The sequence below is a fragment of the Nerophis ophidion genome, linkage group LG13 (assembly GCF_033978795.1).
Source record: "Nerophis ophidion isolate RoL-2023_Sa linkage group LG13, RoL_Noph_v1.0, whole genome shotgun sequence".
NCBI classification, from domain to species: Eukaryota; Metazoa; Chordata; class Actinopteri; order Syngnathiformes; family Syngnathidae; genus Nerophis; species Nerophis ophidion.
The window spans coordinates 30,207,578-30,220,730 of NC_084623.1; the positions used below are offsets into that span (position 1 = coordinate 30,207,578).

A 13,153-nucleotide genomic window follows, 5' to 3' on the forward strand; every position below is an offset into this window, starting at 1 on the left:
CTATCCATGTATAGAGAAAATACTTCAGGCAGTGATGTAGTGGAGGGAATACAACCTGTTTGAGCCCACTGCGACAAGCCAGCTATTTTGACTACCACATTCACCCAGTGTTGTATAATTGCAACAATTATATAACAAGCTCTCAATGAAATTTCATGCATCTGTTCCACAATAACTACAAATGTACATTCTCTAGACCAGTGGTTCTCAACCTTTTCTCAGTGATGTACCCCCTGTGAATTTTTTTTTTTAATTCAAGTACCCCCTAATCAGAGCAAAGCATTTTTGGTGAAAAAAGAGATGACGTAAAATACAGCACTATGTCATCAGTTTCTGATTTAGTAAATTGTATAACAGTGCAAAATATTGCTCATTTGTAGTGGTCTTGTTGAAAAATGAACAAGTGATTCAATTATAAATAACGAAGTCTACACATAGAAGTAATCATCAACTTAAAGTGCCCTCTTTGGGGATTGTAATAGAGATCCATCTGGATTCAGGAACTTAATTCTAAACATTTCTTCACAAAAAAAAAAAAATCTTTAACATCAATATTTATGGAACATGTCCACAAAGAATCTAGCTGTCAACACTGAATATTGCATTGTTGCATTTCTTTTCACAGTTTATGAACTTATATTCATATTTTGTTGAATTATTATTCAATAAATATATTTATAAATTATTTTTGAATTGTTGCTATTTTTATAATAATTTAGATAAATCTCACGTACCCCTTGGCATACCTTCAAGTACCCCCAGGGGTATGCGTACCCCCATTTGAGAACCACTGCTCTAGAAATTGTAATAACAACCAAAACAAATATATAAGACATTTTACTAACTTGAATCTGTTGAATTCAGTCCAATGAAACAAATAGATGTTGTTCACAGGAAACCTTGAGAGGTTGTGTGAGTTCATGGCCAAAAGGCATGACTTATAAACAAATGTATGATTCAATAGCCTTGTGAGACTGAACAATAGGACCCAATGACTATATGTAAATGTGGTAAAAAAATAAAGTACCGATTGTTTTTTAGGATGGTTAAAGGTAACGTAATTTTACAACAAGGGGTGTTACAGGGTTAGTGGGCAAATATTAGTATTCATTTTAGCTATTTAAAAAAAAATATGGCTCAGCCTCACCTGCCAACCCTGACTGCAGGTCCATGACATTATGTCATGTAAGTAATGTAGCGTGCTGACAGAAACATGCAGAGTTTGATGCTCTTTTTAAACTTTATTGCAGACAACTACTATATAGTTCATGAGATGCCACAAAAACACAGCATGTCTTTATCATGCACCTATGATGGTTATGGTTTTTTTCACAAACCCCCGGAATTATCAAAGGTTGTGGGAGCCATATTACTATTTTTTTTACTTTCAGAACCAATACAGTATAAGTAAAAAACATCCTGCTTGTCAGTTTTGTGTTATAAGCGTCAACATATTGACTTAATCTTATTACCATACACCTTTATTCCACTTTTTAAGTTTTTTTTTTTTTTTAAGTTCTAGTATTTTTTAAATGTGCTACAAGTCATTAAAATAGCTGCAGGCCACATCTGTGACCTGAATACAGAGACAGTAAGGCCACTGACATCATTAAACTAGTTTGTGCTTTTGTCATTGATTTTCAATAATAAATACATATCCAAAGAAACATGCTATTCTTCTTTGACCACATATAAGACCTATCTTAAAACTACTTTTACTCATTGCTTTATAGAGACTTAGAATGTGAGTAACCCTCATGGCAGTAGCGGTTGTGACCCTGAGATGTTGGAAGCAGGAGAACGACGTGCACGTAAGAGTTTTTATTATACTCCAACAAGGAGGAGAAGTCATACATCCAGCATAAGGTCCCTCACATAGTTAATCCTCGAGCCCTGAGGAACTGGCGAGGGAGGCATAAATAGTATCCTGATTGGTAACTGCAACCAGGTGTGCCGGGCTGCCAATCAGGGCCAGGTGAGAGAAACGAGCGCTCAGAGAGACAAGCAGGAAAGGGAACAAAAACCGAACAAGGAACCACAAACAAGTGAAATGATGGATTGTCACATAGAACTCTTTTTTTTTTTAAATTTCAAGTCCCCTTTATTTGAATGATTGTTTTAAGATGATTATTTAACTAATATTTGTATTCCTAAATATGTAGTTTACTTATGTTTTAAGTTTTATGTTGAAGTATGTTTTATGTATTTGCTCTTATGCTTTCCTATATAAATTAATTTGTATTGTTTTTGGTGTACTGATCTCTGTTTCTAATCTGTGGTTGATTTTCAAAGGCTTTATAAATACAGTTGGTATACATAGTGTATTTCTTTGAAATTGCCACCGGGGCGCTAATCAATTTAAAACCTCTTCTCACTCCTGCACTTACCAAAGGCATGCGGTAAAAGTAAGCATGCACTAATTAATTTAAAACCTCTTCGCGTCGCTGCAGACAAGCAAATGGAAGCAATACAGGAAGCTGCTCCAAAATGTTCCATGGATCTCCATTATAGAAGTGTAGTTGTCATTTGAGGTTGCATTAGCATGGGGTGGAATATACAGTATTTGCTGACACTCAGGGTGCATGTGGCTAAATAGCCAATATGACCCAATGGAAAATATAATCCAAGTGAGTAGAATAGCTTGCTTTTTTACCTGTTAAACAATGCGCGCACACACAGACACGAACACACACAAACACTGTTCACACATCTGCAGGATTTCTTCTCTCACCTTTCAGCTGGTGGAAAGCCCAACAACTGCACATTTGTCTTCCATGCTCTGTGGGCCTGTGTTACAGCTCCTCCTCACTTCTGTCTCCATCACCTCCCTTTCAACCACCACATCACCTCTAATCCCTGTCCCTCCCTTGTCACGTCTCTTCAGCTGGAGGACGATATTTGACGATTTTATGCAAATTGAAAATGTTATTTTGTTGGCGTTTATCCTCAGTTTTTTCATCAACGTGCAGTGTTTCCTGTATGCAGTAAAAATTTGAGTGTGATGTAAGATTGGACCTTAAATCCTACTGCATAGCTCTTAATCTTCTTCCCTTTATGCCATTTTAAATTACCGGTATTGAAATCAGCCTCCTCCATTTTGAAAATGATGACAGTGGAAGTGTCACTCGTGACGTCACAAGTTTGACCAGGCGGTAATACTAAGCATGTGCTAAGTATTTTGGGAAGCGAGTTTGACCCGGCAGTAATTCAAGGCAGGCGCATACTACATGCCCTTCGGCAATTGAAGGAAATACGGTATTTTTATTAACACTTATTGTAAACAATTAACAAATATGAAACAATATCAACAAAATACAATTGTTCTCTCCCATTACACACATTTTTAAGCAGAAATAATGTCAAATAAAAAAGAAGCAAAAGCTACAGTATTGGCTCTCTGTAAATCATATGGCTTTTCCTAGTATCTGCATTTGTAAACAATACACAGATACATAACATCAACAATGTTGATAGATATCCACAAATTTATTTGCGAAAATGCACATATTGAAAATATCTTAAAATATGATCTCATTACACAAGTATTGATCCGATATTGATCGGTAATCGTTAATTTCAATATTAGGACGTGTTCTTTTTTTTTACTCGTTCTGCAGGCGGCGCTGTCCCCTCGTGCTTCTGCGCGCGACCAGGCCCCACCACGAGCGCGCGGCAACGGAGGAGAAAGCGCAGCGGAGCATCTTCTCCTCGCCCAGCAGACACTCGCTTTTTACTTCGGTGATTCCTTGCGTGGAAGGGAAAACTCCCTTACAACTTTTCTTCCCCAGGATATTGTGCAGCGCGCCTGGGTAAGTGTTGCATTTTAAACCGCCATTATTTGTGGGATTAGCCGTGCAAAGTTCGAAACATGTATTGAAACGTGCGACCACGAATGCGGTGGAACGATGATTTCTGCAACCAGTGATGCTTTTCTTCTGAACGTCATTTTCAAGGCTATGTCGGAGAAACTGTCTTTAATGTTGTCCTGGAGCACAGTGTCCTCAATAACGGATACGTGCTGATGATAAGCGCGGGGGTTCAGTCTCAAATCGCTTTGGTTTTGCAAAGCTCCAGTAGCCCCATCCGGACTACATCCCACTGTGCTTATTATCATGGCTTCTCCATTCCCTCCACCAACCTATGTTGTAACGTGATACACTCCTGCTTATATTTGCAGGAGAAAAGGCTCAGTGTGACAGGTGTACGGTGGGTTCTCCTGCACAAACCAGATACTTGATAGCTGCGAATTGATGTGATATTCTGTGCTTTCACTGTTGAAAATATGCAATGGTGGGGTTGGATGTTTGTGGTTGTTGGGGTCTGCGACTGTCAGGCTGATTTGTGTCGGAATGCGCGTCGCTGCAGACAAGCAAATGGAAGCAATACAGGAAGCTGCTCCAAAATGTTCCATGGATCTCCATTATAGAAGTGTAGTTGTCATTTGAGGTTGCATTAGCATGGGGTGGAATATACAGTATTTGCTGACACTCAGGGTGCATGTGGCTAAATAGCCAATATGACCCAATGGAAAATATAATCCAAGTGAGTAGAATAGCTTGCTTTTTTACCTGTTAAACAATGCGCACACACACAGACACGAACACACACAAACACTGTTCACACATCTGCAGGATTTCTTCTCTCACCTTTCAGCTGGTGGAAAGCCCAACAACTGCACATTTGTCTTCCATGCTCTGTGGGCCTGTGTTACAGCTCCTCACTTCTGTCTCCATCACCTCCCTTTCAACCACCACATCACCTCTAATCCCTGTCCCTCCCTTGTCACGTCTCTTCAGCTGGAGGACGATATTTGACGATTTTATGCAAATTGAAAATGTTATTTTGTTGGCGTTTATCCTCAGTTTTTTCATCAACGTGCAGTGTTTCCTGTTGAACTGCAATGTATTTGTGGTGGTGGGTTGCTGGAGTGTAAGGCGTAATTGGCTACAACACTTAAAACATTTTATGTATAAAAAAAAATTTGTGCTGCTCGTAGGGCTGGGCCGATAAAACAATATCAATTTATGTCGCGATAGACACAACAGATATCATTAAAATGCATTCAATACATTTTTTTGGGTCGGAAGAAACTGGAAAGAATAAAGCACCATTGGTTGCATGAACACTTTTGGGAACACTCGAGGGAGTACTGGAAAGTGCTCCCCCGGGTGATTCCCTTGTCCTACTGGGAGACTTCAACGCTCACGTTGGCAACGACAGTGAAACCTGGAGAGGCGTGATTGGGAAGAATGGCCGCCCGGATCTGAACCCGAGTGGTGTTTTGTTATTGGACTTTTGTGCTCGTCACAGTTTGTCGATAACAAACACCATGTTCAAACATAAGGGTGTCCATATGTGCACTTGGCACCAGGATACCCTAGGCCGCAGTTCCATGATCGACTTTGTAGTTGTGTCATCGGATTTGCGGCCTCATGTTTTGGACACTCGGGTGAAGAGAGGGGCGGAGCTTTCTACCGATCACCACCTGGTGGTGAGTTGGCTGCGATGGTGGGGGAGGATGCCGGACAGACCTGGGAGGCCCAAACGCATTGTGAGGGTCTGCTGGGAACGTCTGGCAGAGTCTCCTGTCAGACAAAGTTTCAATTCCCACCTCCGGAAGAACTTTGAACATGTCACGAGGGAGGTGCTGGACATTGAGTCCGAGTGGACCATGTTCCGCACCTCTATTGTCGAGGCGGCAGATCGGAGCTGTGGCCGCAAGGTAGTTGGTGCCTGTCGGGGCGGCAATCCTAAAACCCCTTGGTGGACACCAGCGGTGAGGGATGCCGTCAAGCTGAAGAAGGAGTCCTATCGGGTCCTTTTGGCTCATAGGACTCCGGAGGCAGTGGACAGGTACCGACAGGCCAAGCGGTGTACAGCTTCAGCGGTCGCGGAGGCAAAAACTCGGACATGGGAAGAGTTCGGGGAAGCCATGGAAAACGACTTCCGGACGGCTTCGAAGCGATTCTGGACCACCGTCCGCCGCCTCAGGAAGGGGAAGCAGTGCACTATCAACACCGTGTATGGTGCGGATGGTGTTCTGCTGACCTCGACTGCGGATGTTGTGGATAGGTGGAAGGAATACTTCGAAGACCTCCTCAATCCCACCAACACGTCTTCCTATGAGGAACCAGTGCCTGGGGAATCTGTGGTGGACTCTCCTATTTCTGGGGCTGAGGTCGCTGAGGTAGTTAAAAAGCTCCTCGGTGGCAAGGCCCCAGGGGTGGACGAGATCCGCCCGGAGTTCCTTAAGGCTCTGGATGCTGTGGGGCTGTCTTGGTTGACAAGACTTTGCAGCATCGCGTGGACATCGGGGGCGGTACCTCTGGATTGGCAGACCGGGGTGGTGGTTCCTCTCTTTAAGAAGGGGGACCGGAGGGTGTGTTCCAACTATCGTGGGATCACACTCCTCAGCCTTCCCGGTAAGGTTTATTCAGGTGTACTGGAGAGGAGGCTACGTCGGATAGTCGAACCTCGGATTCAGGAGGAACAGTGTGGTTTTCGTCCTGGTCGTGGAACTGTGGACCAGCTCTATACTCTCGGCAGGGTTCTTGAGGGTGCATGGGAGTTTGCCCAACCAGTCTACATGTGCTTTGTGGACTTGGAGAAGGCATTCGACCGTGTCCCTCGGGAAGTCCTGTGGGGAGTGCTCAGAGAGTATGGGGTATCGGACTGTCTTATTGTGGCGGTCCGTTCCCTGTACGATCAGTGCCAGAGCTTGGTTCGCATTGCCGGCAGTAAGTCGAACACATTTCCAGTGAGGGTTGGACTCCGCCAAGGCTGTCCTTTGTCACCGATTCTGTTCATAACTTTTATGGACAGAATTTCTAGGCGCAGTCAAGGCGTTGAGGGGTTCCGGTTTGGTAACCGCAGGATTAGGTCTCTGCTTTTTGCAGATGATGTGGTCCTGATGGCTTCATCTGACCGGGATCTTCAGCTCTCGCTGGATCGGTTCGCAGCCGAGTGTGAAGCGACCGGAATGAGAATCAGCACCTCCAAATCCGAGTCCATGGTTCTCGCCCGGAAAAGGGTGGAGTGCCATCTCCGGGTTGGGGAGGAGACCCTGCCCCAAGTGGAGGAGTTCAAGTACCTAGGAGTCTTGTTCACGAGTGAGGGAAGAGTGGATCGTGAGATCGACAGGCGGATCGGTGCGGCGTCCTCAGTAATGCGGACGTTGTACCGATCCGTTGTGGTGAAGAAGGAGCTGAGCCGGAAGGCAAAGCTCTCAATTTACCGGTCGATCTACGTTCCCATCCTCACCTATGGTCATGAGCTTTGGGTCATGACCGAAAGGATAAGATCACGGGTACAAGCGGCCGAAATGAGTTTCCTCCGCCGTGTGGCGGGGCTCTCCCTTAGAGATAGGGTGAGAAGCTCTGCCATCCGGGAGGAACTCAAAGTAAAGCCGCTGCTCCTCCACATCGAGAGGAGCCAGATGAGGTGGTTCGGGCATCTGGTCAGGATGCCACCCGAACGCCTCCCTAGGGAGGTGTTTAGGGCACGTCCAACCGGTAGGAGGCCACGGGGAAGACCCAGGACACGTTGGGAAGACTATGTCTCCCGGCTGGCCTGGGAACGCCTCGGGATCCCCCGGGAAGAGCTAGACGAAGTGGCTGGGGAGAGGGAAGTCTGGGTTTCCCTGCTTAGGCTGTTGCCCCCGCGACCCGACCTCGGATAAGCGGAAGATGATGGATGGATGGATGGATGGTTGCATGAACAATGGCACTCGGGGTGGGTAATTTAGCAAAACAGGAAGTCATTGGAAGTGTATGGTTGCGCCATCTTGCTGCCTCGATGTTGCTTCTCTGCATGGAGTGAGAAGATAAATTAAAAATGAATGCTGCTAAGAGTAACAAAATTAAATCAAACCCTAATTAACTAAAGTGCAGGACTCTATAGATAAAATTAACAACAAAATATAACACAGACCAAATCATATGTTACACAGATCACGCAACTTCCTGGCAGTAAACCTGCAAAAACTACTGTAGTCCTTATTAGGTTTCTCTATGTTTACATGTTCACACATTGCATTATTTTGGTACACTTTATTAAAGCATTGCTTACATATCCCTTATTTTTGCACCTTAATTTAAAGAGGTTATTGTTAAGTGTTTATTGTGATTTTATAAATTTGTTTCAATACGAAGTCCCTGGGTTCGATCCCCGGGCTCTGGGTCTTTCTGTGTGGAGTTTGCATGTTTGACTGCGTCAGTACTCCGGCTTCCTCCCAAAACATGCACATGGTGGTAGGTTGATTGGCAACACTAATTTGGCCGTAGCGTGTGAATGTGAGTCTGAATGTTGCCTGTCTATCTGTGTTGGCCCTGCAATGAGGTGGCGACTTGTCCAGGGTTTACCCCGCCGTCCGCCCAAGTGCAGCTGGGATAGGGTACAACACCCCCCACTGCCCCAAGAGGGACAAGAGGTAGAAATTGGATGGATGGATGGATAATTGAGTGTTTTCCATGGTTTTGTTGATATTTCCTTTCCTTTCTGCCCTAATAGCTGAGGGGATCACAATCATAGGAAAGTTACATTTGAAATACAAATGCTAACATTTATTATTTTTTTCATGTGGTTCCTATTTTTGATAGGTCATAAAAAATATACATACTTTTTCACCAGTATATCGTGATACAGTTTTCACCCATATTGACCCAGCCCTTGTAATTAGTTATTTTAGTAGAGGTTCTATGATTAGGCTAGGGCAGTGGTTTTTAACCTTGTTGGAGGTACCGAATCCCACCAGTTTCAAATGCGCATTCACTGAACCCTTTTTTAGTGAAAAATTAAACCTTTTTTTGTTTTCAAATTCAAGACAAAGTTATGTTTTTTTTACTGGTGCACAAAATGAACTGTGCATGAGCATCACCTTGTTCAAAGAACAAAACCAACGCAGTGCATGAACTCACAACAAATTACACACCTGCAAATCATATGGAAATTAGAGGGAACATTGTTTGGGGTATCCATAATATTCAGACAGGGAGAAGTTTTTATTTTCACGAAGAGTTGGGTGTGTCTTGATCTCCGCGGCAGAAGATCCGCCGAACCCCTGAGGCCGACTCACCGAACCCATAGGGTTCGATCAAACCCTGGTTAAGAACTACTGGTCTAGGGCTGTCTTCGACTAAGGATTATCACAGTGAAATCTAATATATAAATTTTTGGGCATAGTCCACTAGCAGTCAAATGTAGGGGATTTCTTTAAGAAGAAATAAACAGATGGCAATATGTAGTAGTGTAAGGCTATTCAAATACGTATAGAAAGACAGTATTTATTTATTTACAAAGTAAACACATCAGCTTTCACACTGCAGTGTCAATAAAATAATTATTCTGCCCTCGCTACTCATTTCCAGCTTGTGCAACTTGACAGATAGTTAACAAGTTCAGTTGATGATTGAAGTTCCTTCTTTTGAATGATTTTTTTATACGTTCGGTGGGCCAAATGAAAAGCTTTAACGGGCCGCATGTGGCCTGCAGGCTGCCAGTTGAATAGGACTGTGGCCTGCAGGCTGCCAGTTGAATAGCACTGAAGAAGCATATAGTGACTAACTAGTCTTCAGTAACATACTGGATGTGCTCCATCACTTATATAGTGAACAAATCTGCTAAAGTTAATTAAATGTATGTGTAGAATGAATACTGTCTTTCATTTAAGTGAACAAAAATATTTTTTTCCACCTCACAAAAAAGGCAAATTCACAGTTTCATGAAGTTGTTGGCTCTGTAGCAGCATCAAGACGACATCAAACTTGAAAAGAAGTGAAAGCCATAACATATTTTCCGTTTGTGGACCAACGGAAGGGTCATTCACTACCAGAGGTGGGAAAAATTATCCATTCTCTGATGCGTCCATGAATCAATGGACAAATGTTCAAATATCCTTTATTTATGTATGTTAAATAAAGTAATAGAGACTGTTCTAAAATCTAGATCAAGTGTGCACTCACACGGAGGAGTGGGGAGAGGAGAACATGCTAACTGTGGCGTAAGCTAGCTTGGAAAAAAAGTGCTTTGTACATTTCAACTCAAGTTTAACTGGAACTTTGTTACAGCAGAGAGGAACCAGCTAAGAGGAGGAAATTAGCAAGTAGATTATTAAGTCAGGCCGGCAACACTTTTTTATATGAATAGATAGACAACACATGACTTGGAGCCGCGAGTTTATGGCAGCTGGGGCAAAGTAAAGACAAGAAAATTAAATCAAGAATGCCCACTCGCCAAGTAGGGACGTTTATTTGTTTTATCACTTTGGAGGCTACTATCTAGTCTTCCATATATATATATATATATATATATATATATATATATATATCTATGCCGTGCGCACTAACATCCAAAACCCGAAAATTATCCAGTAGCTATAGCAGTATAGTAGCCAAAGAAGGAACACTTCGTACATAATAATTACTTATAATACATTTATAGCATATTATAATATACAATATTATAATTAAATATGCTTAGAAATGTTGATTAGTAATCAAATCGTAGCCCCTGAAACGTAATCGTATCTTGAGGTGTCCAAAAATTTCCATCACTGTACATTACCTTTTCAAAATAAGAGTTACACTTGTGCCTGCGCTGTGTCTAACATTCAGCGGGTCGATCGCGGGTTTTGCCCGGCAAGAAGCGTGATGGCATAGTATGCTTTGTGTCTTTGCATCCTAACAAGCTTTGAACACTTCCCTCATGTAGAAATATTTTCCCAACTGTGATATATTGAATGGGAGGCAATAAACAGGCGAGGTGATGAAGTTACGTCTCGTTTACTGTGACTTCAGAACAGCCTCACTCACTTGCCGTCAAGTGTACAACAACAACGTAAAACGTTGGCCAACCAAAAAGCAACCCCAGTATGCTATGACCAACATTGACCAGGAGAAGGCAACATACACATATAGACCAATCTATTACACCAACACAACTAGTAAAATATTTCGGTCCTGTTCGGGGGGTTGTACTGGAAAGAAATTTCGTTGGATTTTTTTAAAGTGCAGTGTAAATAAAGTTCTATTATTTTATTGTGTGCAGAATAGTTTTATATATTTGTTATTAGATGTGCGAGACCAAAATACAGTCATACGTTATTTACACAAAAATTATTTCACGAATATTTAAAGAAGACATGATGAACACTTTTTATTTATCCTCGCCTGCTAGTGAGGATAAATGTACGCTGGGTTTCAGCCACAGCAGCGCAAAACGAGTGTGACGTCAGGCTCGCTACCGCTTGCAGTTCATAGCGGATACAGAGTGACATAAGTAAAGAGTCTTTGAACATCTAAACACGAGTACAGTATACATTAATACCACAAAAAGATGCTACGATTGTTCCTAGTCGTTTTTAATAAAATGATTGAAGAAATCTCTCCAAAAAAATTCTTAAAGTACATTGTACAATAAGCAGCAATAATTCGAAAATAGAGGAAAATGATATGAGAAAAATATGTCCAAACTAATTATTAATGATACATTTGTTTTAAATGTATGTATACTTGTTTGTGTCTTTAAAGACGATACATAAAGCAAATTATTTGATGACGTCATATTGCCTCTGCCTTCACCATGCTCTTAGCCACACCCCCATTGACACAGGTATGTTGGCAATATAAGGGAAACCCTGTAGAACAGGGGTGTCAAACGTTAGGCCCGCGGACCAGATCAGGCCCGCGAACAGGTTGAGTTTGCTAAGTATACAAATTAACCTAAAATTTTTGAATGAAAGAAAAAGCTCTTCTACATGTGTCTACTCGATGTTGCAATAGCAATTCTTTGTATCTCTGTAGATCAGGGGTCGGCAACCCGCGGCTCCGGAGCCGCATGCGGCTCTTGAATCACTCTGATGTGGCTCAGCTGCATACATGTCGACCCCCCCATTTTTCCGGGAGGTTTTCCCGATTTCAGTGCCTCTCCCAGAAATCTCCCCAGGATATACTATTCTCAGATTTTCACCTGGACAACAATATTGAGGGTGTGTCGTGATGGCAGTGCCTTAAACGTCCTCTCGACCATGTCGACGCGTCCGCTTTAATAGTGAAGTGAAGTGAATTATATTTATATAGCGCTTTTCTCAAGTGACTCAAAGCACTTTACATTGTGAAACCCAATATCTAAGTTACAGTGTGGGTGGCACTGGGAGCTGGTGGGTAAAGTGTCTTGCCCAAGGACACAATGGCAGCGACTAGGATGGTGCTGGCACGCCCGCTCTACCAACCGAGCTATACAGCCCCATACTATGCTATCTGAGTGCCGGCCGGCCGCATCTGATGTGCGGCTGCTGACTCAATGCTCAAGCGACTGCAAGGCATACTTGTTCAACAGCCATACAGGTTACAGTGAGTGTTATTATATAAACACATTCAACACTCTTACTAATGTGCGCCACACTGTGAACCCACACCAAACAAGAATGACAAACACATTTCGGGAGAACATCCGCAATGTAACACAACATAACCACAACAGAACAAATACCCAGAATCCCATGCATCGCTAACTCTTCCGGGCTACATTATACACCCCCACTACCGCCCCCACCCCCCTCCGTGATTTGGTTGAGGGGGGGCTGGGGTTTGGTGGTAGCGTCGGACCCTTCATTTAACCTGGAGTCCGGAGCTGTGGAGACCCACTGCCGGGTAGAGTGAAGGGTGTTGCCCCCGAGAATACACCAGCCTTGGAGGAGTGTCTCCCCTGCGCTCCTCGACTACGGTCTGGGAGCCGGAAGCAGGAAAGGTGCAACACATGTTTGACGTGTTGTCATAAGCAGCTGCTTAACAATATCGGTAAACCTCCGTCCTCCATGGTTGTATCGCGCAGACAAAGTGTTCCCAAACGGGAGATCTTAACAAGGCAGGAGGGTCTTCCAGCTCTGCTTTTACATGTTGTCCTAGCCCGGTCGCTGCTAGCATGTGTACTCGTTCGGTACACCTTTGAACCGTACCGAAACGTTTCAATACAAATACACGTACCGTTACACCCTTACTAAATTATAGCCTCTGAATAGTTTACTAATTGTCAAGATAGTCGATGATTGGTTGATTATCAAAATAGTTGTTAGTTGCAGCCCTAGTTATTAGTATTAACATTTCTGCTTTTTCTTATTACATCATGCCTTTTTACTCTTTTTCTCTATTTTTAATGT

General features: G+C 43.0%; 1 protein-coding gene across 3 annotated transcripts in view; it reads left to right on the forward strand.

Moving 5' to 3' along the window:
• Positions 1–13,153, forward strand: part of fat3a (FAT atypical cadherin 3a) — a 315,772-nt gene that overhangs the window by 5,419 nt on the left and 297,200 nt on the right. For all 3 annotated transcript variants that reach the window (XM_061918747.1, XM_061918748.1, XM_061918749.1), the window contains exon 2: positions 3,618–3,809. The gene's annotated coding sequence lies outside the window, so the exon portion shown is untranslated. The remainder of the gene's footprint in view (positions 1–3,617; positions 3,810–13,153) is intronic.